Below are 25,564 nucleotides of genomic sequence, written 5' to 3' on the forward strand. Positions count from 1 at the left end.
GATAGAATCAAATTCACAAATAACAATATTAATCACAAATGTAAATGGGCTAAATGCTCCAATTAAAAGACACAGATTGGCAAACTGGATAAAGAGTCAGGACCCATCAGTGTGCTGTATTCAGAAGACCCATCTCACGTGCAGAGACACACATAGGTTCAAAATAAAGGAATGGAGGAAGATCTACCAACCAAATAGAAAACAAAAACAAGTGAGGGCTGCAATCCTAGTCTCTGATAAAACAGACTTTAAACCACTAAAGATCAAAAGAGACAAAGAGGTTATTACATAATGGTAAAGGGATCATTTCAACAAGAAGAGCTAACTATCCTAAATATATATGCACCCAATACAGGAGCACCCAGATTCATAAAGCAAGTCCTTAGAGACCTACAAAGAGACTTAGACTCCCACACAATAATAATGGGAGACTTTAACACTCCACTGTCAACATTAGACAGATCAAAGAGACAGAAAGTTAACAAGGATATCCAGGAATTGAACTCAGTTCTGCACCAAAAGGACCTAATAGACATCTATAGAACTCTCCACCCCAAATCAACAGAATATATATTCTTCTCAGCACCACATCACACTTATTCCAAAATTGACAACATAGTTGGAAGTAAAGCACTCTTCAGCAAATATACAAGAACAGAAATTATAACAAACTGTCCCGCAGACCACAGTGCAATCAAACTAGAAATCAGGATTAAGAAACTCATTCAAAACCACTTAACAACATGGAAACTGAACAACCTACTCCTGAATGACTACTGGGTACATAACGAAATGAAGGCAGAAATAAAGATGTTCTTTGAAAAGGAGGAGAACAAAGACACAACATACCAGAATCTCTGGGATACATTTAAAGCAGTGTGTAGAGGGAAATTTATAGCACTAAATGCCCACAAGAGAAAGCAGAGAAGATCTAAAATTGACACCCTAACATCACAATTAAAGGAACGACAGAAGCAAGAGCAAACACATTCAAAAGCTAACAGAAGGCAAGAAATAACTAAGATCAGAGCAGAACTGAAGGAGATAGAGACACAAAAACCCTTCAAAAAAATCTATGAATCCAGGAGCTGGTTTTTTGAAATGATCAACAAAACTGATAGACCTCTAGCAAGATTAATAAAGAAGAAAAGAGAGAAGAATCAAATAGACACAATAAAAAATAATAAAGGGGATATTACCACCGATCTCACAGAAATACAAACTACCATCAGAGAATACTATAAACACCTCAATGCAAATAAATTAGAAAATCTAGAAGAAATGGATAAATTCCTGGACACATACACACTCCCAAGACTAAAAGAGGAAGAAGTTGAATCCCTGAATAGACCAATAACAGGCTCTGAAATTGAGGCAATAATTAATAGCATACCAACCAAAAAGAGTACACGACCAGAAGGATTCACAGCCAAATTCTACCAGAGGTACAAAGAGTAGCTAGTACCTTCTGAAACTATTCCATTTCTTCTGAAACTATTCCAATCAATAGAAAAAGAGCGAATACTCCCTAACTCATTTTATGAGGCCAACATCATCCTGACACTAAAGCCTGGCAGAAACTAGAGACACACACACACACACACTCACACACAAGAGAATTTTCAACCAATATCCCTGATGAACATTGATGCAAAAATCCTCAATAAAATACTGGCAAACCGAATCCAGCAGCACATCAAAAAGCATATCCACCATGATCAAGTTGGCTTCATCCCTGGCATGTAAGGTTGGTTCAATATATGCAAATTGAGAAACGTAATCCATCATATAAACAGAACCAAAGACAAAACCACATGATTATCTCAATAGATGCAGAAAAGGCCTTTGACAAAATTTAACAGCCCTTCATGCTAAAAACTCTCAATAAACTAGGTATTGATGGGACATATCTCAAAATATAAGAGTTATTTATGACAAACCCACAGCCAATATCATACTGAATGGGCAAAAACTGGAAGCATTCCCTTTGAAAACTGGCACAAGACAAGGATCCCCTCTCTTACCACTCCTATTCAACGTAGTATTGGAAGTTCTGACCACGGCAATTGGACAGGAGAAAGAAATAAAGGGTATTAAATTAGGAAAAGGGGAAGTCAGATTGTCCCTGTTTGCAGATGACATGACTGTATATTTGGAAAACCCCATCATCTCACCCCAAAATCTCCTTAAGCTGATAAGCAACTTCAGAAAAGTCTCAGGATACAAAATCAATGTGCAAAAATCACAAGCATTCCTATACACCAATAACAGACAAACAGAGAGCCAAATCATGAGTGAACTCCCATTCACAATTGCTTCAAAGAGAATAAAATACCTAGGAATCCAACTTACAAGGGATGTGAAGGATCTCTTCTAGGAGAACTACAAACCACTACTCAATGAAATAAAAGAGGACACAAACAAATGGAAGAACGTTGCATGTTCATAGGAAGAATCAATGTTGTAAAAATGGCCATATTCCCCAAGGTAATTTATACATTCAATGCCATCCCCATTAAGCTCAATGACTTTCTTCACAGAATTGGAAAGAAAACATGACTTTAAAGTTCATATGGAACCAAAAAAGAGCCCGCATTGCCAAGACAATCCTAAGCTGAAAGAACAAAGCTGGAGGCATCACACTACCTGACTTCAAACTATACTACAAGGCTACAGTAACCAAAACAGCAAGGTCCTGGTACCAAAACAGAGATATAGACCAATGGAACAGAATAGAGCCCTCAAAAATAATACCACACATCTACAACCATCTGATCTTTGACAAACCTGACAAAAACAAGAAATGGGGAAAAGATTCCCTATGTAATAAATGGTGCTGGGAAAACTGGCTAGCCATATCTACATATGAAACCAAAACTGGATCCCTTCTTTATACCTTATACAAAAATTAAATCAAGATGGATTAAAGACTTAAATGTTAGACCTAAAACCATAAAAACCCTAAAAGAAAAACTAGACAAAACATTCAGGACATAGGCATGGGCAAGGACCTCATGACTAAAACACCAAAAGAAATGGCAACAAAAGCCAAAATTGACAAATGGGATCTAATTAAACTAAAGAGCTTCTGCACAGCAAAAGAAACTACCATGAGAGTGAACAGGCAACGTACAGAATGGGAGAAAATTTTTACTATCTACCCATTTGACAAAGGGCTAATATCCAGAATCTACAAAGAACCTAAACAAATTTACAAGAAAAAAATCAAAGAACCCCATCAAAAAGTGGGCAAAGGATATAAACAGACACTTCTCAAAATAAGACATTTATGCAGCCAATAGACACATGAAAAAATGTTCATCATCGCTGGCCATCAGAGAAATGCAAATCAAAACCACAATGAGATACCATCTCACACCAGTTAGAATGGCAATCATTAAAAAATCAGGAAACAACAGGTGCTGGAGAGGATGTGGAGAAATAGGAACACTTTCACACTGTTGGTGGGACTGTAAACTAGTTCAACCATTGTGGAAGACTGTGTGGCGATTCCTCAAGGATCTAGAACTAGAAACGCCATTTGACCCAGCCATCCCATTACTGGGTATGTACCCAAAGGATTATAGTGTATAGGGTATATACCCAAAGGATTATAGTGTATAGGGTATATACCCAAAAGATTATTTAGTGCCCTTTACAGAGCTCATCTATAACAACAAAACTTTTAGATTGAAAAATTATAAATTTGCTACAAAAAATGCGTTGACATTGCAGAGTTATTTCTAGTCATCCTACATTCTTACTTTTAAACTAAAAGTCCTCCATTATTTTTCAGTACAAATATAATAAGATTTTATTACAAACACACACACACACACACACAGACACATTTAATTCTACCACATAGCATGACAAAGATAGTACAATGGATGAACTTTTGTATTAATAGAAAACTGAGCTTCATATAAAGACACATGTACACATATATTTATTGTGGCACTATTCGCAATAACAAAGACTTGGAACCAACCCAAATGCCCATCAATGATAGACTGGATGAAGAAAATGTGGCATATATACACCACGGAATTCTATGCAGCCATAAAAAGAGGATGAGTTCATGTATTTTGTAGGGACACGGATGAAACTGGAAACCATCATTCTGAGCAAACTATCACAAGGACAGAAAACCAAACACCGCATATTCTCACTCATAGATGGGAACTGAACAATGAAAACACTTGGACACAGAGTGGGGAACATCACACACCGGGGTCTGTCATGGGGTGGGGGAGGGGGGAGGGATAGCATTAGGAGGTATACCTAATGTAAATGATGAGTTAATGAGTGCAGCACACCAACATGCACATGTATACATATGTAACAAACCTGCACATTGTGCACATGTACCCTAGAACTTAAAGTATAGTAAAAAAATTATCTATTTTAAAATTAAATAAATTTATTTTCAAAGATGTATTTTCAACAAATTTACATTTACACCATTCCTAGGTTAATATGCTATACAAAATGAACTTGTAGTTTATTTGGAGGATATCTGGGTCAGACAAATATTGTCTGGCAAGGGACAGACACATTGGCAAGGAAAAGATAGAAAAGCATGATCAAGATAATGTACTTGGAGCATAATTCATGCCCAGATACCGAGTGTTGACTACAATTTATTTCAGTGCCATATTTACTGGACAAAAAAAGATATATACTATACATCCAGTACAGACCTAGGCAGAGTGGAGATAATATGAAATAGAAAAATAATTGAAAGTTCTTCTCTTGAGAAAATAAATCTTACCTGGCACATATCTTCAGAGGGCTGTAAGGTCTATGACTAGTCTATTAGCCACCAAAACTTGAGGAAATCAAACATTCCTCTTTGCTTTTCCATCTCATTACTAAATTGTTGAATTTACACTGAATTGTATGTCTGTATACAAAATGTATCTACTAAATTTTTCCAGGGGGTATCATTATGCATTTTGCACCACCTTATAAAACTGACAGGTCACAAAAGCAGAGCTGCCTTTCACAGAGCTCATCAATAACAACAAAACTTTTAGATTGAAAAATTATAAATTTGCTACAAAAAATGCGTTGACATTGCAATTATTTCTAGTCATCTTACATTCTTATTTTTAAACTAAAAGTCTTACGTTATTCTTCAATACAAATACAACAAGATTTTATTACGAACACACATACACAGACACACACACACACACACAGATATTTAATTCTACCACATAGCATGACAATGATAGTACAATGGATGAACTTTTGTATTAATACAAAACTGAGCTTCAATTTCAGCTCCTAAGAACCATTACAAATGCCCAGATAAAAGGTATACATTTCACATTTTTACTGTGTGGTTTTCTGCACACAAAGAAAAACCACAAAGTAAGGAGCCTAAATGCTGCTATTTAAAAAAAAAAAAAAAAAAAAAAAAAGCAATAGATTTCTTTCTGTTCTGATGTGCAAAAAGTCTTAGAAATAGCTACTCCTATCCTTACAACAAGAAAAAATATGAACGCACTGAAAGTTAATTACTTTTTTTGGGCCCATTAAAGAACTGAAGTCTCAGGGCAAACTGTCACCTGAAATCTGCAAAGACAGGTGAATACAGAGAAACAGCTGAGATTGTCTTACCTGGAGGATGGGCTGCTGGAGCCATAAAGCTAACACTTCTGGAAAAAGTGGTCAGCATGGAAGAACAGATGGGTAATGTAAACAGAAACTCTAAGAAAAATTCAACAAAAATGCTAGAATTGAAAAACTCTGAAATAGAAATATCCCTTTGATGGATTCACCAGAATCCTAGACATGGCAAAGAAAGAGTGAGCTTGAAGGCATGTTAACAGGAACTTCCCAAATGAAATGCAAAAAGCAAAAAATATATAATGAAGAGGAAGAAGGAGAAAAATAAGAGAATAAGGAGGAGGAACAAGAAGTGCCCAAGAACTTTGGGACAGTTTCAAAGCTGTCATATATCTGTAATGACAATATCAGAAGAAAAAGGAGACAAAACCGAGAAATATTTGAAGTAATAGTCGTTGAGATCTTTCCAAAATTAATGATACTCAAAACTAAAAACCAGAATACACAGGGAACACAGAGCAGGATAAATAGGAAAATAAATAAATAAATAAACTCACCTACATGTAACATTTTCAAATTGTAAAAAAAACAACACAAAGAGAAAGTCTTGCAAGAAGCCATGAATGGGAGGTGAGGGAATGCTTACTTTTAGAGGAACAAGGTAAATTTACTTTAACTCTGTTATACAAATTAACTGAAAACTTATTTCCATAGATAATACTGCACATAATTGTTAATGTCAACTTGTTCACTGCTGCCAAAAATTGGAAAATATCAAAATGTCCTTTAATAAGCAAATGGATAAAAAAAAATGTGGGTAATCTGTGCAATAGAACAGTATTCAGCAGTAAAAAGAAATTCACTATCAAGACATAAAAGGGCACTGAGGAAACACTGTACATTGCTAAGTGAAAGAATCAGTGTAAAAAGGCTACATACTGTATGCTTTCAATTATATCACACTCTGGAAAACCAAAGACATAAAGATGATACAAAGAGCAGTAATTCCAAGAGAGATCAGAGAAAGAGAGGAGGACAGGAGAGTAGAGGAAGAAAGCACAGGAGATTATTTAGAGCATTAACACTGTACTGTATGATATGTAATTATGGATACATGACCCTATCCATTTTTCAAAAACCATAGAACTTACAGGACATAACGTGAAAATTAATACATGCAAATTAAGAAAAAGAGGATTGGGTATCCCAGGAAATAATTCGGGCCTTGATAAGAAAATCTAACTGTATTACAAATGTATGAAACAACCTCATTGATGGGGTTGGGAAGAAAAGGTGCTGACCTAAGTAACTCTGGAAAGAAGGAGTATCTATAAGGCTAAAGGCAAAAAGAACTCACATAAGAACGGTGCCATAGTTGATAAAGGTGTTGCCCATGGAGACATGGGTTAAAAATTCTCATACTGATATACTTGTATTCTAGAAATGAATACATCAGTAAATGGCTGCTTGGTGGTGGGAGCCAAGTTTCTAACTATTGAAGTATAAAATTTATAAACAAGAAGAAGCAGCTAAATGATTCAGGTGGTGATAGATTAGAGAGTTGAGGTCATTAGTATCAACTCACGTTTAGCTGAATATAGCTACAACTTGATATATACAAAAATATTTATAAATATCTGTTTAAAGCCAATGAGTGTACACACGTTTGCTGAGATTGTCTAAAGGAAAATGATATCAAGACACATAACACCCAGTTCCTGATTTCTAATATCATTGTTCAGTAAAAGAAACCAAGGCTCCTTTGAGAAATGGCTAATTCTAGAACTCAGAAAGTAAACAAGATGATCATGGAGAATCATATAGTGCTAGAAAGGAAGAAAGTGCTTCACAAAAGTTAAATAAATTTTAAAAATGCACCATAGACTTTAGTTAACAATGACATATTAATATTGGTTCATTAGTTGTAACAAATACCCAGTACTAATAGAAGATGTTAATAATACAGAAAACTTTGTGTTGAATGTGTGGAAACTCTTTGTGCTATCTTTTCAGTTTTTCTTTAAATCTAAAACTGTTTTAAATATTAAATTCTATTTAAAAATCACAGCGAAAGGAATCCAGTTTTCTTAGGAAAAAGAGAGATTTCAGTTACATTATTATAGTAAAATATCACTTAATTCCTGTGAATTACAGATAAATGAAAAAACCTTAAACTTCATTATTAATTGTCTGATCCTGGGCACATGGCTATAAGATGTATGTTACATCCTTTAAGCTTCTAGTTTTTAATCTTGAGAAGGAGTTGATGATATATTGCTTTTTTCATGAAGTATTCCATCAGTATACCTCAAAGCAAGCCATGATGTTACAGAAAGTTTTAACGCTTAAAATAAAAAATCAAAAGACAAGAATGAGCCCCTCCTCTGATTTAGGGGAATAAATTAAGATTTGTATACTGGATTCACAGTGGTAGCAACTGTGAAGAGCAAAGTCAACAATTTATTTACATCAAATGTATTTTTTTTTATACTTAAAGGATTTTGTTGGTTTGTTCTACTTTTTTTAGCCCTAGTTTACTGCAAATATCACTGACACATGTATAAAATATTGCATGGATCATTCCCCTTCCCTTCGCAGAGGTCTATTTGGTTTTCATTTATCGCGATTCATTCTGAAATTGCCTTTCTATTGTCTGTCATCAGTTGAGGTATTCTTGCTCAAATGCTTTCAATCCTTGATCCTCTTGTCCTTCTGGTGACTAAATTGACTAGAGTTGAGGAAGGCCTTCCCTGGTGTAGATGGCCTTTTGTTCAGTAAGCGCCTGGATGGAACAGGCCAGATTTTAAAAGAAGGCAAAGAATTACAAGTACACATCTTTCGACACAGAGAGGATTCGGCTTGCTACACTTTTCATTTTAGCCCAAGCCTGGGGATTTAGTTTTGAGTATTAATGCTACAACCCAAGGAATCAAAGTGTGTTTCTTGGATCATTTACTTTCTCCAAAGCCCAAGTCATTGTAACCTTGGATTTTCTGATGTCATAATCTTCAGGAGATTAAATGAGGAGATTTCAAAGCTAAACTGCCTGAGATAAAGTCCCACTTCCACTTCCAGCACTTGCTCAATGCGACCCTTGGAAAATTATTTTCATTTTGATGACTTGTTTTTTCAGCATAAAGTGGAGATAATAATGGGAATTAATTCATAGGATTGTTTGAGGATTCAGTGAATGTGCAAAGTGTTTAGTACAGTGTCTGGCATGAAGCAGGGGCTAAGAAAATATTTGCTGTTATTATGTCACATACACCTTTCTAAAACAACCAGGTAGGTACATGAAGGTAAGCATTTATACTATTCAGGCTCTCAAAAGAAAAACCAATTTGTTGGAGGAATGATTAAAATAGCTAATTGCACTCCTTGCCTATCATCCTATTAGTCCCCAAATGCTTGCTAAAATCCACACCCAAAATACAGGTTCCCTAATTTTGTTTCCTTATCTATGTCATTCACTTCAGAATCAATATTCCCTCCAAATCAAGTCACTGATGAAAGTGAAACCACATGCAAGAAGTCTGGGAACTTGATGTTTTGCACTCTGCTAAGAGAAGGCCCACTGGAAGACTGGAACAGCTGTTGGCTGACTAGCACCCTACGTCTACCAGGTTCCATACCATCCTGACGATAAGGCAGCCATGCACCTAAACAGGGCAGCTGACGACCTGCCCTCAGCGTCGTCATGATTTCCTAGAATCTGTACTCACAAGTAGGGTCTGCTTGTCCTGCCTCATATTTCTCAGAATTGCTTCAACAGAATTTTGGGCTCAACTCCTCATTGGTTGATTTGCTTTTCTATGACCACATTATAAGTTAAGTCCTGCTAGGCGCAGTGGCTCACACTTGTAATCCCAGCACTTTGGGAGGCTGAGGAGGCGGATCACCTGAAGTCAAGAGTTCGAGGCCAGCCTGGCCAACATAGTGAAACACTGTCTCTACTAAAAATACAAAAATTAGCCAGGTGTGGTGGTGGGCACCTGTAATGCCAGCTACTTGGCAGGGCTGAGGCAGAAGAATCACTTGAACTGGGGAGGCAGAGGTTGCAGTGAGTCGAGATCAAGCCACTGCACTCTAGCCTGGGCAACAAGAGTGAAACTTCATCTCAAAAAGAAAAAAGAAAGAAAGTTAAGTACTAATCAGTTGTGTTTCAATAGTTTTGTCTAACCACAAAAAACTGTGATTAAAAAAAACTGCAAAGAATAATAAAAACATTTACAGAATAGAAGAAACTATCTTCCACCATCTTCATCCCAGAAAATACATTCCAAATCTGAGCCTGATGACATTACTTTTGTTCCTGACTTATCAGGTGAGATAATGCTAACCATATTCAGTACGAATTCCCTGTGTAAGCATTTCATTTATAACTTTCACCAAAAATAAAAGCAATGTACCCAGGATCACATTTAACAAGCACTGGAAGTAGGACTTTAATTCAGGCATTTTAGCTTTGAAGTCCCTTCCTTTCATACTGTTGATACTCTACTAAAAGACTTGAACATCCTCATGATTGTGATGCCAAAAAAAATCCAAGATCATAGTCTACTGGATGGCACAGAAAAATGATCGTGGAGATACACTGCGATTCCTTGAATTGTAGCATTCATAGCTGTTCTTGCTATCTTCTGAACCTAAAAATTCTACAAGGCATCAAGTTGTTAATTAAAAGAAAGTATAACATTTAAAAAAAGAAATGGATGCTTTACTGTACTTTGCTGCTGATGTTCATTGCTCTGCCTCCTTTTCTGTTATGAACTTCCTGAGTGTCTGTCACCTGTCACAAAGGTAAATCACCACGACTTGCAGAGTCCTGTAGATTTGAGGAGCAGAGTGGGCTCTGTAGCTGCCTGAGGACTGTGTCAAGGCTGGAGAAAATCTTCTACTTCAGGATTTACTTGCCCCATATTGCCTTGTAAAATGATTGCCTATCCTATTTCCAGAGAAATAATCAGCAACTCAAACTGATGGTGGAGCATGATAAAACCAGGGCAGGAAAAACAACTATTATCAGGACGAGTCGCCAAAGGGCATTTATTTCCCTTCTCCCCACTCCCACCTTCAGAGCCAGTAGATTCAACCTGAGAGACTGCTTTCTCCCAGCTGGATCCCTCCCAGTCAGATGCTGTTTGTTTTTTTTTTTTTTTTTTTTTTTTCTGAGTCTAAAGTCAAGTCACTGGCCTGGGATGTACCTGCTGAGGGACTGCAAATGGAAGACTTCACCTGCGCTCTGGGCACAGGCTGCTCTCTGATATGGGGCTCATTCTGAAAAGAGGACAAGTGGGCAGATAAACTGCAAAGTATGGAAATAAATATAATAACATTGGTAGGGAAGTGGAAACCAACAGAACACAAGAGAGAGATTTAAGAATGTTCAATTTATAAGTGGCGACTGAAAATATAATAAATATGCCACTAAAACCAACGGGAAAAAACAGATGATTTAGAAGATGGTACTAGGACATGTTTTACTACTAGGGAAAAATGATAAAACTGTATCCCTGCATAATACCATGTTCCAAGTTTGAAACTAGATGTATCAAAAACCTCAGTGTGGAAGGTAAAATGATAAAGTAGAATATCCTTATTTTTAGTAATCATGTAGCTTGCCACTCTGGACAGTAATCTGGCAATACAAAATGTAAGCATGTACAAATCTTAGAAAGTCAGATCATAGATACATATTCTAAAGATATTCTCACACAAGGGAAAATATGTAAGGATATTCATCCTGGTGTTATCCTGTGATGACAAGGCCCTAGACGCAATCTCAAAGTCTATCTCTGGAGAACAATACTGAGAAATTACAAGATAGAGACAAGGTGCACATATCAACAGAGACAAGTTTTAAAAAATGCTGAGCAAAAGTACAATAGAATAAGAAAGCATTAGAACACAATAACCTATGCAATCCTAAAATGTACGTAAACAGACAATAGAAATACTGCTTACAAGAATGTATTTGAATATATATATCTCTATGTACATATTACATATTCACACATACACATAAATGTATAATCAGGCAGGCCTTGCATAAGCCAGTGGTGATGTTTTTCATAGACCAAATAATATGATGAATTCAACTATTTGCAAGTGAAGACCATAAAGAAAAAATATAGAAATAAATAACAATAATTTTTGCTAAATTTCAATACTTTTCCAATTCCTATTCTTCAAGAAAATAAACCAAGTAGTAGCAAAGTGGCATCTTTTGTTTAGAAAATTACTGTTATCTTTCTCTCTGAGTATGCTACTTTTAATTTTTTCTTTCTTTATTTTGAGACAGAGTCTCGCTCTGTCACTAAGGCTGGAGTGCAATGGCATGATCTCAGCTCACTGTAACTTCCGCCTCCCAGGTTCAAGAGACTTTCCTTTTTTTTTTTTTTTTTTTTTTTTGAGACGGAGTCTCGCTCTGTCGCCCAGGCTGGAGTGCAGTGGCCGGATCTCAGCTCACTGCAAGCTCCGCCTCCCGGGTTCACGCCATTCTCCTGCCTCAGCCTCTCGAGTAGCTGGGACTACAGGCGCCCACAACCGCGCCCAGCTAATTTTTTGTATTTTTAGTAGAGACAGGGTTTCACCGTGGTCTCGATCTCCTGACCTTGTGATCCGCCCGCCTCGGCCTCCCAAAGTGCTGGGATTACAGGCGCGAGCCACCGCGCCCGGTCTGGTTCAAGAGACTTTCCTGCCTCAGCCTCCTGAGTAGCTGGAATTACAGGTGAGCGTCACTATGCCCGGCAATTTTTTTTTTTTTTTTTTTTTTTTTTTTTTTTAGTAGGGATAGAGTTTCAGCTTGTTGGCCAGGCTGATCTTGAACTCCTGACCTCAGGTGATCCACCGGTCTCAGCTCCCCAATGTTCTGAGATTACAAGCATGAGCCACCACTCCCAGCCTATATGCTACTTTTAAAGCATCAAGAATTTTCACATCTACTTGCCCACTCTGGCTCCAAACAACTTTTCTCCTTGCTCTTCTATGAAGAGTACTCTTCTATATAGAATGAAATTAAAAAAGAAAGCAGACAATGCTTTGAACCAAATAATCCAAAACAAATGAGGGAGAGAGATCCTTCAACCATCCACACTTGCTGTAAAGAGAGTAAACATGGCTTAGAAAAGAGAAAAAGAGAGTTTAAAGGCAGCTTCTACAAATATTCTAAATCTATCCTTAATAATCATGGTTATTCATTATGCATTGCAGTTTTCACAAATCGTTTCATTGGTCTTTCATAAGAATCTCATGTACTTGTTAATTCTGAGACAGTTGCATGGATTGCCAGATACCAGTTGCTAGCTATAAAATGGCAAATCAAGGTCTTTTGTCCAGGCCTTCTGACAATTATTTAAGTGCTTGTGCCTTGACACTAGGTCAAAAACTCTAATGGATACAGGTCAACTCAGATAGAGCATCATTAGACTTTATACAGCAGTGATTTCCTGGGACAATTCCATTAACTTCAGCAGTGTGAAACAGACTAAGGACATTACATAAAAGGATAATTTTTATATTGAGCCCAAGTAATTCCTGAAATTTACTCCAGTTAAGTCACTTTCATATGTTTGGATGGATAAAGATCCCCATGAAAATTACTGATATTAAAATCCCATCTCAAGAATCATCATCGTGGAGGACCGGAGGCAGGACTAGATTGCTGTTCCAGACAGAACAGCTTGCGGAAGCTCGCATTGTGAATTTTAGCTCCAGATCGACTGCAAAAGCAAACCAACAACCCTGAGAAGACACACAGACCCTCTGAAGGAAGTGAACTGCTCCTGTAGGACCCAGAAGACACCCCATATACAAATGCAGAAGTGGGAAAGGGAGACCCTTCTCTCCAGAACACACAATCCCACTGGAGAAGCTGAAAGTCTGTTTGTGGGAGACGTTTCTGACTTTACCTGGAGCTGAGTCAATTTAGATAGCAAAGTGAAATACAGGGGTAGAGGAAGCACCAGAAAGGCCCTGGGAGCTTGCTGCATCTCCTAGCAGGCCATCCTTGCCTGGCACCACAGGGATCCATCGGGAGGGTGACCAGAGGAGCAGGAGGTATAACTCCACAGGGAGAAGGGAATCTCTAGCTGAGTTTTGTAACAGTTTGAACAGATCGAGAAACCTCCTGGCCAGAAATCAGGGGAAGGCACAAATCTGGTGTGCAGACTTTACAGGTGGGGGAAGAACCAAGCCCTTTTCTTTCACAGTTGGAAGGCAGGTATCCCAGGGCAAGTTTTCAAGTCCACCATGCCCTCTGCTTGGAAACAGACTTGGGGCTGTTGCAAGGTACATGGTGGAATTGAGACCCTTCGGTTTGCATGGGAGCTGGGCGAGGCCTGTGACTACTGGCTTTCCCCCACTTCCCTGACTTCCCCCACTTTCCCCCACTTCCCCCACAACCTGCATGACTTAGCAGAGGCAGCCATAATTCGCCAGGTATACAACTCCAGTGACCTGGGAACCTCACTTGCATCCCCCACAGCAGCCACAGCAAGACCCACCCAAGGAATGTCTGATCTCAGTGATGCCTAGCCCTGTCCCCACCTGATGGTCCTTCCCTATCCATCCTGGTAGTGGAAGACAAAGGGCATATAATCTTGGGAGTTCTAGGGCCCCACCCACCACCTGTCCCTTTGTACACTACTACAGTTGATGCTTTCTGGAAAGCGTCATCTTCTGGGTCAAAAACGAAATCAAGAGTGAAATAAAAAATTCTTCAAACTGAATGGCAATAATGACACAATCTATCAAAACCTCTGGGTTGAAGCAAAGGCAGTGCCAAGAGGAAAGTTCATAATCCTAAGTGCCTACATCAAAAAACTGGAAGAGCACAAACTGACATTCTAAGGTCACATCTCAAGGAAATAGAGAAACAAGAATAATCCAAACCCAAACCCAGCAGAAGAAAGGAAATTACCAAGATCAGAGCAGAACTAAATGAAATTGAAACCAAAAAAGTACAAAAAATAAATGAACCAAAAAGCTGGTTCTTTGAAAAGATAAATAAAATTGATAGACCATTAGCAAGACTAACCAAGAAAAGAAGAGAAAAAATCCAAATAACCTCACTGAGAAATGAAACAGGAGATATTACAACTGACACCACTGGAATACGAAAGATCATTCAAGGCTACTATAAACACCTCTACACACATAAACTAGAAAACCTAGAAGAGATGAGTAAATTCCTGTAAAAATATACCCTCCTAGTTTAATCAGGAAGAATTAGATACCTTGAACAGACCAATAACAAGCAGGGAGATTGAAATGGTAATTTAAAAATTACCAGCAAAACATGTCTAGGACCAGATGGATTCACAGCAGAATTCTACCAGACATTCAAATAAGAATTGGTACCAATCTTTTTGAACAGTATTCCACAAGATAGAGAAAGAAGGAACCCTCCCTAATTCAACTTATGGAGCCAGCAGCACCCTAATACCAAAACCAGGAAAGGACATAACCAAAAAGAAAACTGTAGACTGATATCTTTGATGAATATAAATGCTAATATCCTTAACAAAATACTAGCTAACCGAATCCAACAACATATCAAAAAGGTGGCCCACTGTGATCAAGTGGTTTTCATACCAGAGATGCAGGGATGGTTTAATATACACAAATCAATAAATGTGGTACATCACATAAACAGAATTAAAAACAAAAATCACATGATCATCTCAATAGATGCAGAAAAAGCGTTTGACAAAATCCAGCATCTCTTTATGATTTAAACTCTCAGCAAAATCAGCATAAAAGGGACATACCTTAAGGTAATGAAAGCCATCTAGCACACACCCACAGCCAACATAATACTGAACGGGGAAATGTTGAAAGCATTCCCTCTGAGAACTGGAAGAAGACAAGGATGCATACTCTCACTACTCCTCTTCAACAAAGTACTAGAAATCCTAGCCAGAGCAATCAGACAAGAGAAAGAGTAAAGGGCATCCACAATGGCAAAGGGGAAGTCAAACTGTCACTGTTTGATGATGATATGATCGTTTACCTTGAAAACCCTAAGGACTCCTCCAGAAAGCTCCTAGAACTGATAAAAGCATTCAGCAAAGTTTCTAGATACAAGATTAATGTACACAAATCAGTAGCTCTTCTATATACTAACAGCGACCAAGTGGAGAATCAAATCAAGAACTCAACCCCTTTTACAATAGCTGCAAAAGCAAAAAAACAAAAAACAAAAAACAACTTGGGTATATACCTAAGGAGCCAAAAGACCTCTACAAGGAAAACTACAAAACACTGCTGAAATAAATCATAGATGACACAAATAGAAACACATCCCATGCTCATGGATAGGTAGAAAAAATACTGTGAAAATGACCATACTGCCAAAAGTAATTTACAAATTTAATGCAATCCCCATCAAAATAACACCATCATTCTACACAGAAGTAGAAAAAATAATTCTAAAATTCATATGGATCCAAAAAATGAGCCCACACAGCCAAAGCAAGACTAAACAACAAGAACAAATCTGGAGGCATCACACTACCTGATTTCAAACTAAACTATAAGGCCATGGTCACCCAAACAGCATGGCACTGGTATAAAAAAAGGCACACAGACTAATGAAACAGAATAGAGAATCCAGAAATAAACCCAAATACTTACAGTCAACTGATCTTCGACAAAGCAAACAAAAACATAAAACAGGGAAAGGACACCCTTTTCAACAAATGGTGCTGGGATAATTGGCTAGCCACATGTAGGAGAAGGAAACTGGATCCTTATCCCTCACTTTATACAAAAATCAACTCAAGATGGATTAAGGACTTAAACCTAAGACCTGGAACTATAAAAATTATAGAAAATAACATTGGCAAAATCCTTCTAGACATTGGCGTAGGCAAAGATTTCATGACCAAGAATCCAAAAGCAACTGCAATAAAAACAAAGATAAATAGCTGGGACCTATTTAAACTAAAGAGCTTTTGTGCAGCAAAAGGAACAGTCAGCAGAATAGACAGATAACCCACAGAGTGGGAGAAAAATCATCACAATCTATACGTCTGACAAAGGACTAACATCCACAGTCTACAACAAAGTCAAACAAATCAGTAAGAAAAAAACAAACAATCCAATCAAAGTGTGGGCTAAGGACATGAATAGACAATTCTTAAAGTAAGATATACAAATGGCCAACAAACATATGAAAAAAAAATGCTCAACATCAGTAATGATCAGGGAAACGTTACATGAGAGTGTAACAACAAAATGGGCCTAACTTCCTTATTTCACAGATGAAAAAACTAAAGACCAAAGAAAACAAGTAAATTTCTCAAACCTAAAAAGCAGATGAGTTGTTGAGCCAGAGACTCCAACATCCCAGGCCAGTAGAATTTGATAATACCAAGCTGCTTCTGGTTTTGTTCTTTTTTAATGAGATACAACAAAACAAACAACAAAACAACAAAAGCTTTTTGGAGATTTGGCTTTCTTGCACTGCACTCAGGGTGAGATGCCCACTGGGCACTCCAGGGCTCTCAATAAGTCAGGCCACACTGAAACCTTCTCTGTGGCTTCTCTGACTCCATGAAATCCGGTAAACATGGAAAGGTAAAGACAATATGGTGACATTTGGAAATTCTCTTTTGCTGTGCAAAAGCTCTTTAGTTAAATAGGCCCCAGCTATTTATCTTTGTTTTTATTCCATTTACTTTTGAGTTCTCGATCATGAAATTCTCCCTTTATTGTCCCATCATAAATAGGCTAACTGAGGCAACATACTGAGAGGACAAATATTCAATGGTGATTGGTATCATCAGTCTCATCTCAAGAACACGTTCCTCACATGGACAAGGGAGGGGAACAACACACACCGGAGCCTGTCGGGGGGTGAGGAGCAAGGAGAGGTAGAGCATTAGGACAAAAACCTAATACATGCAGGGCTTAAAACCTAGATGACGGGTTGACAGGTTCAGCAAACCGGCATGGCACATGGATACCTATGTAACAAACCTGCATGTTCTGCATATGTATAATAGAATTTAAAATTTAATTTTTTAAAAAAAGTTTCCCCTCATAATTTTATATTAGAGGATGGTTTCTCAACATAAATTTCAGCTGATTAACCAAAGAAAGTGAGGTAAATGATTTGCCGAGCTATTTACAGTAGTGCTCTTGTGAATCAATGGAACACTACTGATTCACCTGGCATATTAGAGCATCTTATGCTGATAACCCAATATTTCAAAATTAGCAATGATTTGCCAACCATTGTTCTCCTTTTGCCCTTCAATATTGCTTCTGATAAACTGAAAAAAGAATAAAAAATCTGTTACAAAAAAAATCTTAGTTTTATTACCATTACCAAATGGCTCTGTGTAATGCTTATAGTGAGGTTGGAGAGGCTTTTATCCCAGAAACACCACAGCATAATATAAAGAACAAAGAAACAAAAGCCTAGCCTAGTATATTTGACGTAAAAGTCTCATAAACTTTGGAGCTTTCAGAAGACTGCGTAATTATGATATATGGCAAGACTGATGAAAATTGAGAATTCTGAATGGTAAAATGTAAAAAGAAGACCAGTGAAAGAAAAAATAGCAAAGTGTTTATCCAGAAAATACAACCCAGCATAATTTATGGCAATGAAAGGCAGGCTGTTTGTAGCATAATTGCACCATTCTATCTAAGCCCAATTTATTCATATTGTCTTGTCATTTCACCTTGTTCCTTCATATGCTCTAGTTGTTTTGCTTCACCTACTGAAACACTGAACAGGTGGCTGCTTCCTCACAGGGAACCAGTTCCACTATCCACCCCCAAATGACCAAGCATGTCACTTCTGTGATACGCAGAGCATCTTGCTGTGTTTATCAACAGGAAGTAGTAAAATGGCTTTCAAAGGTTCTGCAAGTGTGTGCAAGAAGCTTTATTGAAATAATTTACCTCTAAAAGGCAGTGACAAACAAAGAAAAAGAAAGAGTGTTTTCTGTTACTATACCTTTCTCAGGTTTTCAAGTAGAAAAGAACACCAGTGTGATTTATGGCATGCTAATTAGTTATGACCTATTCATTACTTTTTTTCTCAAAGAGAAATCATTTAAATCCACTGGAACTATTCATTTCAAACTGATTGCAAAGCCATAACCTTACTGATGTTATCAATGTTATAAACAATAGACTTAAATTGGACACATTGAGTGAAAATAAGTCTGAATTATAATCTTAAAAGCAGAAAACATGGAATATAAATGTTATCACCTTTTGTTCTGACTGTTCTCCTCAAGCCAGGGAGGTAATGACTGTAAAAATATGGTTAACAGCTGCATTTTGCACCAAACATCATAGTCTATGAAATATAATATTGTTCTAGAAAGAATCAAGCCGAATGCTGGCCTTCCTCTTAGAAGACTCAGTTACGAAACATTAAACTGTGAGCTCTTTAAAGGCTGAATTATACCGTATTCATCTTTGAATTCCAGTACTTAGTACAGAACTTAGTATATAGCAGGTATTCAGTACATACTTGTTTAATGGATTAACAAATGAATGAAAGCTACCAAATGACTCTTATGAGTAATTAACATTCAAACCGAAAATACGGAATGTCTATAACACAAGCAATTGTCTTCCCATTGTTCACAAAATAATCTTCACTCAAATGTGTTCTAGAGAAGAATTAACTTAATCAGAATTTAACTTAGATTGGAATTTAGAATTAGGATTCAAAAAAGTTAAATTATTAGATGTGTTACTGAAATCAAGTGAAAATCATCTCCATTTTTATAATTTTTTGAAAACACTATATTTCATGCCTAAAATATTAAGTATTTATCCTAAATTGTTTATCTCTTCTGAAATGTATTAAATGTTCTCTTCTGCTATGTAAATGCCATGTAGCACCTAGATACAAGGAGGCTTGATGCAGAGGTCTGTGTGGTCTTACAGCAGACTTGGTACCCGGAGTTTGAATGTTGTTAACTTTCCTTTTACACAGAGTCATAACTCTTTACTCACAGAACAAATTCAGAAACAAAACAGAGAGTTATCAGTGATAAATGATATTACAGTCAACTTATAACTTGCTTTCTACCATAAATCATCCACTTTTTTCTCCATCTAGTGGTTTGCACAATGTGGTCCCTGCATGAGCATCACCTGGGAACTTAGAATTGCAAATCATAGGCTCCTTCCCATCCCACATCTACTGAATCAGAAACTCTGGTGTTAGGGCCTAGCAACCTGAGTTTTAACAAGATATCCAGGTGATTCCACTGTATGCTCACTTTTGAGAACCACTGCTTTATGATATCTAAGACTACTCAAAAAACATAAACAATTGCATAGAATAAAAATAAAATGTACTGTATTTCCATTCCATGAATTTCATCCTTAAATTCATAATATCTCTGATGGCTTAATTATGTGTCTTTCAAAATTTCCAAGGCCCAGTGGCCTGGAGATTGTCAAAATATCCTTTCCTAGGTAAGGGTTAAGTTGCTGTTTTTCCACCTTTGTGCTATTCCTGTGAGGCCTCCATGGATTATGGAGGAAGTGTGTACCTTGTTAGGGTATGCTTCTCTGGCCCATTTACCAAGTGACTCAAAAGTTGCTAATGCTGGGTGACACCCAGAACACAAAATGGCTCTGAACAGATCCAGGCTGCTATGCAATCTGCTCTGCCTCTTGGGTTTCATGATCGAGTAGACCTCAGGAAACTTGAAGTGTCAGTGGCAGAGAGGGACGCTACAGGTGAGTCACAGTGTAGGCCTTTAAGATTTGGGCTCAAGGCCTGACTATCCTTGGTGAATGTCTACTCTGCTTTTGAGACACAGATTTTGGTCTACTACAGGGACTTAATAGATAGTTCACTGTGAACTGTGTATTTTTTGCCCCCCAAAATCACAGTTAGGTGTGCACCACAGTACTCCATTATCAAATGGAAGTGGTATTTACCAGATTGGACTCAGGTACACCTTGAAGGCACAGGTAAGTTACATGAATAGGTGTCCCAAATGTGTATGGCTCCTACTCCTGCTACACTGCTTTTTCTCTCTCAGCTTGCACCTAAGTCTTCACTAGAGTACCCTATGACGATCTAAGGGTGAAAAAACTCTTGCTTAGTTTATGAATGGATCTGCATGATATGCAGGTACCATCTGAGATGGGCAGCTGCAATGCTGCAGCCCCACACCTACAGGGTCTTCCTGATGACAATTGCAAAGGAAAATCTTCCCAGTGGACAGAATGTGGATGAGTGCACCTGGTTGTTCATTTTGCCTGGGAGGAGAGAGAGCCAAAGATGGGGGACTATAATGATTCATGAGCTGAAGCCAATAGCTTGGCTGTATGGTTCACTATTTGAAGAAACGTGATTGGAATATTGGTGACAAGGAGGTCTAGGGAAGGAGCATGTGGGTAGACCTCACTGAATGGTCATAGAATATAAAGATATTGGTATCCTTTGTGAATGATTGTCAACAAGTGTTTTCAGTAGACCAATACTTTAATGATGAAAATAGAATGCCCTGTTCTGTTGATGGCAGGTAGTCTCTTTCCCCAGCCATTACTATCATATCCAAGTATCAGCTGGTGACAAAGTGGCTAAGGTGGCAGTCATGCAGAATATGTATGTGCTGAAAAACACTGACCTCCACTCACCTGGGCTGATTTGGATACAGCCTCTGCTAACATTAAAACATTTCCTGGGTGATCAGCCAGCTGCCTGGTTGTTCTCACCAGGCCACTTCCGTCATGGAAGGGCAGAGCTTTGTTCTTAGTGGAATACTTACTCACTACAGGTATTTATTTGCTTTATCTGATTACAGAGATTTTGCAAAATTACCATCCATGAACTTATAAAATGCCCTTTCAAATATCATGTCATTATACTCAGCATTGTTTCTGACCATGGACCTCATCTCAGAGCAAATGAAATGTGACAATTGGTTTATGCTCATGAAAACTCTAAAACAATAGTACCCAGAGTTTATATATGTATGGCTTTGTAGGTTTGATATTTCTTATTTTTTTAATTCTATAAGCTATAAAATAGGCTCAATATTATAATCTATTTAACAAAGATGTGGTAAAACTAAAACAAAAATATAAGTGTAACATTTTCCAGTTTCAGCTTTCTGCATATGGCTAGTCAGCTTTTCTAGCACCATTTCTTAAATAGGGAATCCTTTCCCCATTGCTCGTTTTTGTCAGCTTTGTTGAAGACCAGATTGTTGTAGATGTATGGTGTTATTTCTGAGGTCTCTGTTCTGTTCCATTGGTCTATATGTCTATTTTGGCACCAGTACCTTGCTGTTTTGGTTGCTGTAGCCTTGTAGCAGACTTTGAAGTCAGGTAGCAGGGTGCCTCCAGCTTTGTTCTTTTGGCTTAGGATTGTCTTGGCTATATGAGCTCTTTTTTGGTTCCATATGAAATTTAAAATAGTTTTTTATAATTCTGTGAAGAATATCAATGGCAGTTTGATGGAAATAGCATTGAATCTATAAATTACTTTGGGCTGAAACTGGACCCCTTCCTCATACCTTATACAAAATTAATTCAAGATGGATTAAAGACTTAAATGTAAAACCCAAACCATAAAAACCCTAGAAGAAAACGTAGGCAATACCATTCAGGAAATAGTCATGGGCAAAGACTTCAGGACAAAAATGCCAAAAGTAATTGCAATAAAAGCCAAAATTGACAAATGGGATCTAATTAAACTAAAGAGCTTCTGCACAGCAAAAGAAACCAGCATCAAAGTAAACAGGCAACCTACAGAACAGCAGAAAATGTTTGCAATCTACCCATCTGACAAAGGGATAATATCCACAATCTACAAGGAACTTAAACAAATTTACAAACAAAACAAAACAAAACAACCCCCTCAAAAAGTGGTAAAAGGATATGAACAGATGCTTCTCAAGAAAGCATTGGCCATTTATGTGACCAATAAACATATGAAAAAAAGCTCATTATCACTGATCATTAGAGACATACAAATCAAAACCATAGTGAGATACCATCTCACATCAGTCAGAAGGGTGATTATTAAAAACTCAAGAAACAATATATGTTATTGAAGCTGTGGAGAAATCGGAACCTTTTTTACACTGTTGGCACATGTATCTTGGAAGTTAAAGTAAAATAAATAAATAAACGAAATAAAATAAAAAATAGTACTGTGTTACCTTCCATGGTATAATATAGAAAACCATGAATTCGTAGAAATATAAATTAACAGATAAAAGTTTGATGGGGAAAAAGAAAAAAAATAACGTTTTCCACAATGATTAGTGAACTTTAAAGTCACAAAAGTGTGATTTTTGTTAACCAATTAACATATATTATTTGCTTATATTGTCTGATAAACATGACATTAAGCACTTTTCACATATACATTTATGCTCATCATAGCATTATGGTCTATGTGGGAACTTACTCAGAGGGTTTAAGAAACTGTCAAATGAGTCACAGCTAGTAAATGACAGCATCAGGTTTTGACCTAAGCAATATTTCTTTGGACTATTTTTAACACAACCTGTGTATTAGTCCATTCTCACGCTCACTGCTGTAAGTAACTGCCTGAGACTGGATAAGTTATTAAGAAAAAGAGTTTAATTGACTCACAGTTCCACAAGGCTGGCGAAACCTCAGGAAACTTACAATCATGGCAGAAGGTACCTCTTCACAGGGGGCAGGAAAGAGAATGAGTGCCAGCAGGGGATATGCCAGATGCTTATAAGACCATCAGATCTCAGGAGACTTAATCATTATCATGAGAACAGAATGGGGGGAAAAAAATGCCCCCTTGATTCAATTATCTTCACCTGGTCCTGCCCTTGACATGTGGGGATTATTACAATTCAAGGAGATATTTGGGTGAGGACATAGACACAAACCATATCAATCTGATTCTATTTTCTAAGCATATTATAAAACTCTGTTACCTTATGAAGGCATTTGTCATCTTCAGAGGAATCAATGTCAGAAAGTGTAACCTTGAATAAGAAGAAACTCAAATTTTTCTTTGTTTTGTTAAAAAAGAACAATCATAATTTTATATTATAAAAACATTGAGAATCTTCACAGTAATAATTGTCATTTACAAAGTCAATAATACTTAAGTAACACAAAAAGGATATTTAATACTCAACTAAGGACATTTTATTTTTTTTTCCTCAAAAATATACCAATCCTTATGTTTTTACATTTAGGGCTCTAATATATATTGTTTAACCATTTAAAAGGAATCTGAATGACATCCCACAAATGAGGCATGAAGAAGAGACATTTCAAGTCAGAAGTAAACTCACTGGGAAACATATTAAATTTCCCTTGGCCCGTTTGCTAAGAACTGTTTCAGTGGAATGCTGAGTTAAAACCTATTTGTAATAATTTCAAAGGTGACTAAAATGTGAAGATTTGAAAACATGCCATAATTACAACTACGTAGAAGAGATTGAGATTGCAGGGAACAGACATTTCAGGCTGAAGCTACCGAAATAAGTGGAGTTAAAGGAGGAATTTTATTTTTAATTTTAAGATGTAGGTTGGGCATGGTGACTCACACCTGTACTCCCAGCACTTTGGGAGGCTGAGGCGGGCAGATCATGAGGTCAGGAGTTGGAGACCAGCCTGACCACCATGGTGAAACCTCGTCTCTACTAAAAATACAAAAATTAGCTGGGCATGGTGGTGTGTACCACCTGTAATCCCAGTTCCTCAGGAGGCTGAGGCAGGAGAATCGGTTCAATCTGGGAGGCAGAGGTTGCAGTGAGTCGAGATCGCACCACTGCAGTCCAGCCTGGGTGACAGAGTAAGACCCCATCTAAAAAAAAGAAAAAAAAGAAAGAAAAATATGTAACCATATTTGTATTCTAATGGAAATAGACAAATAGAGCAGAGAGAGACAAACTGTTGATACTTGAATAAGTAAGATATAATTTCAGGAGCAGAGTCCTTAAGCAGGTGGGAAAAAAATGGAATCCAATGTAGAAGTGAAGGATTTTTGGCTAAGATGGGAGCATATACATTTCTTCATAGTAAGAAGGGTTATGGGAATAAATGCAGCTAGTTTGGTAGATTTTCTTAATAGATAAATAATTTTGTTCTTAATGCTGCTATAGTAGTAAAGCAAAGCCAAGCTTATTAAATACAGTAATAAAGGACATTTGCTGAAAGTTTGGAGAGAAAAAAGATATAAACAGCAAATTCAGACAAATGATGACTCATAAGCAAGAGTCATGACTGAGCTGAGGTTTGGGGGTCACAAGTTGAAGGCGAACTCATCAGCATAGTTGTATGTTTTCTCTGAGTCATATTTTGCTACTTGGGGAAGCAGATAGAAATTTAGTTGAATTATGGTTAAGATTTTTCAGACGTGTTGTAAGAAGGAGAGAAAGGCAAAAACATTGGGGAGGTATGTAAATAGTGATTATACTGATGTATCATGGAATCTAAGTTGTTTAAGGATGGAATTAAGGCATAACATGCTATGGGCACTTGAAGGTAAAGGGTTGAGGACTGGGAGTCTTCAGCTTAGTCTGGAATAGCATAACTATGGTAAGTGGGCTGAAAAAATGGGACATAGAGTTATAAAACGGAGACTCTGGAGACTGTACCATCATAGGCAATCATACAGTTTAGGGAATGGGCACCTGCAGACAAATGCACAAATAGCTGAGAGGGAAGCAGCATAGCACTGAAAGCCAGGGTATGGAATTAATCTTCTGTGTGAATGCTGAAGCGTAAGACTTACAGAAATAGTGCAGAGAAACACTGTTAGTCAAATACTAAAACGCTGAGTAAATGAGCAAGAGTGACCAGGTTGATGTCATCAGTATGCAAATAAGCAATGCAATCTGATGAAATGCCTGGCAAAGGAGCAGTGGTTTATGAGGAAGTGGAGATCAGGAAAAGCAAGGAGGAGCAAGGTGACAGAATGGGTCAGATTAGGCATTACAGTTGGTTAGGGCAAACCATGAGAGGATGTAATGTAAAGTTGGCCACTACTTGG

General features: G+C 37.4%; 1 protein-coding gene across 19 annotated transcripts in view; it reads right to left on the reverse strand.

Moving 5' to 3' along the window:
* Positions 1–25,564, reverse strand: part of LOC105495692 (syntrophin gamma 1) — an 893,014-nt gene that overhangs the window by 605,220 nt on the left and 262,230 nt on the right. For 3 of the 19 annotated variants that reach the window (XM_071068275.1, XM_071068261.1, XM_071068260.1), the window contains exon 3: positions 23,496–23,546. The exons of the other annotated variants lie outside the window; for them this stretch is intronic. The gene's annotated coding sequence lies outside the window, so the exon portion shown is untranslated. The remainder of the gene's footprint in view (positions 1–23,495; positions 23,547–25,564) is intronic. 19 annotated transcript variants of the gene reach the window in all.

The sequence above is a fragment of the Macaca nemestrina genome, chromosome 8 (genome assembly GCF_043159975.1).
Source record: "Macaca nemestrina isolate mMacNem1 chromosome 8, mMacNem.hap1, whole genome shotgun sequence".
Taxonomy (NCBI): Eukaryota; Metazoa; Chordata; class Mammalia; order Primates; family Cercopithecidae; genus Macaca; species Macaca nemestrina.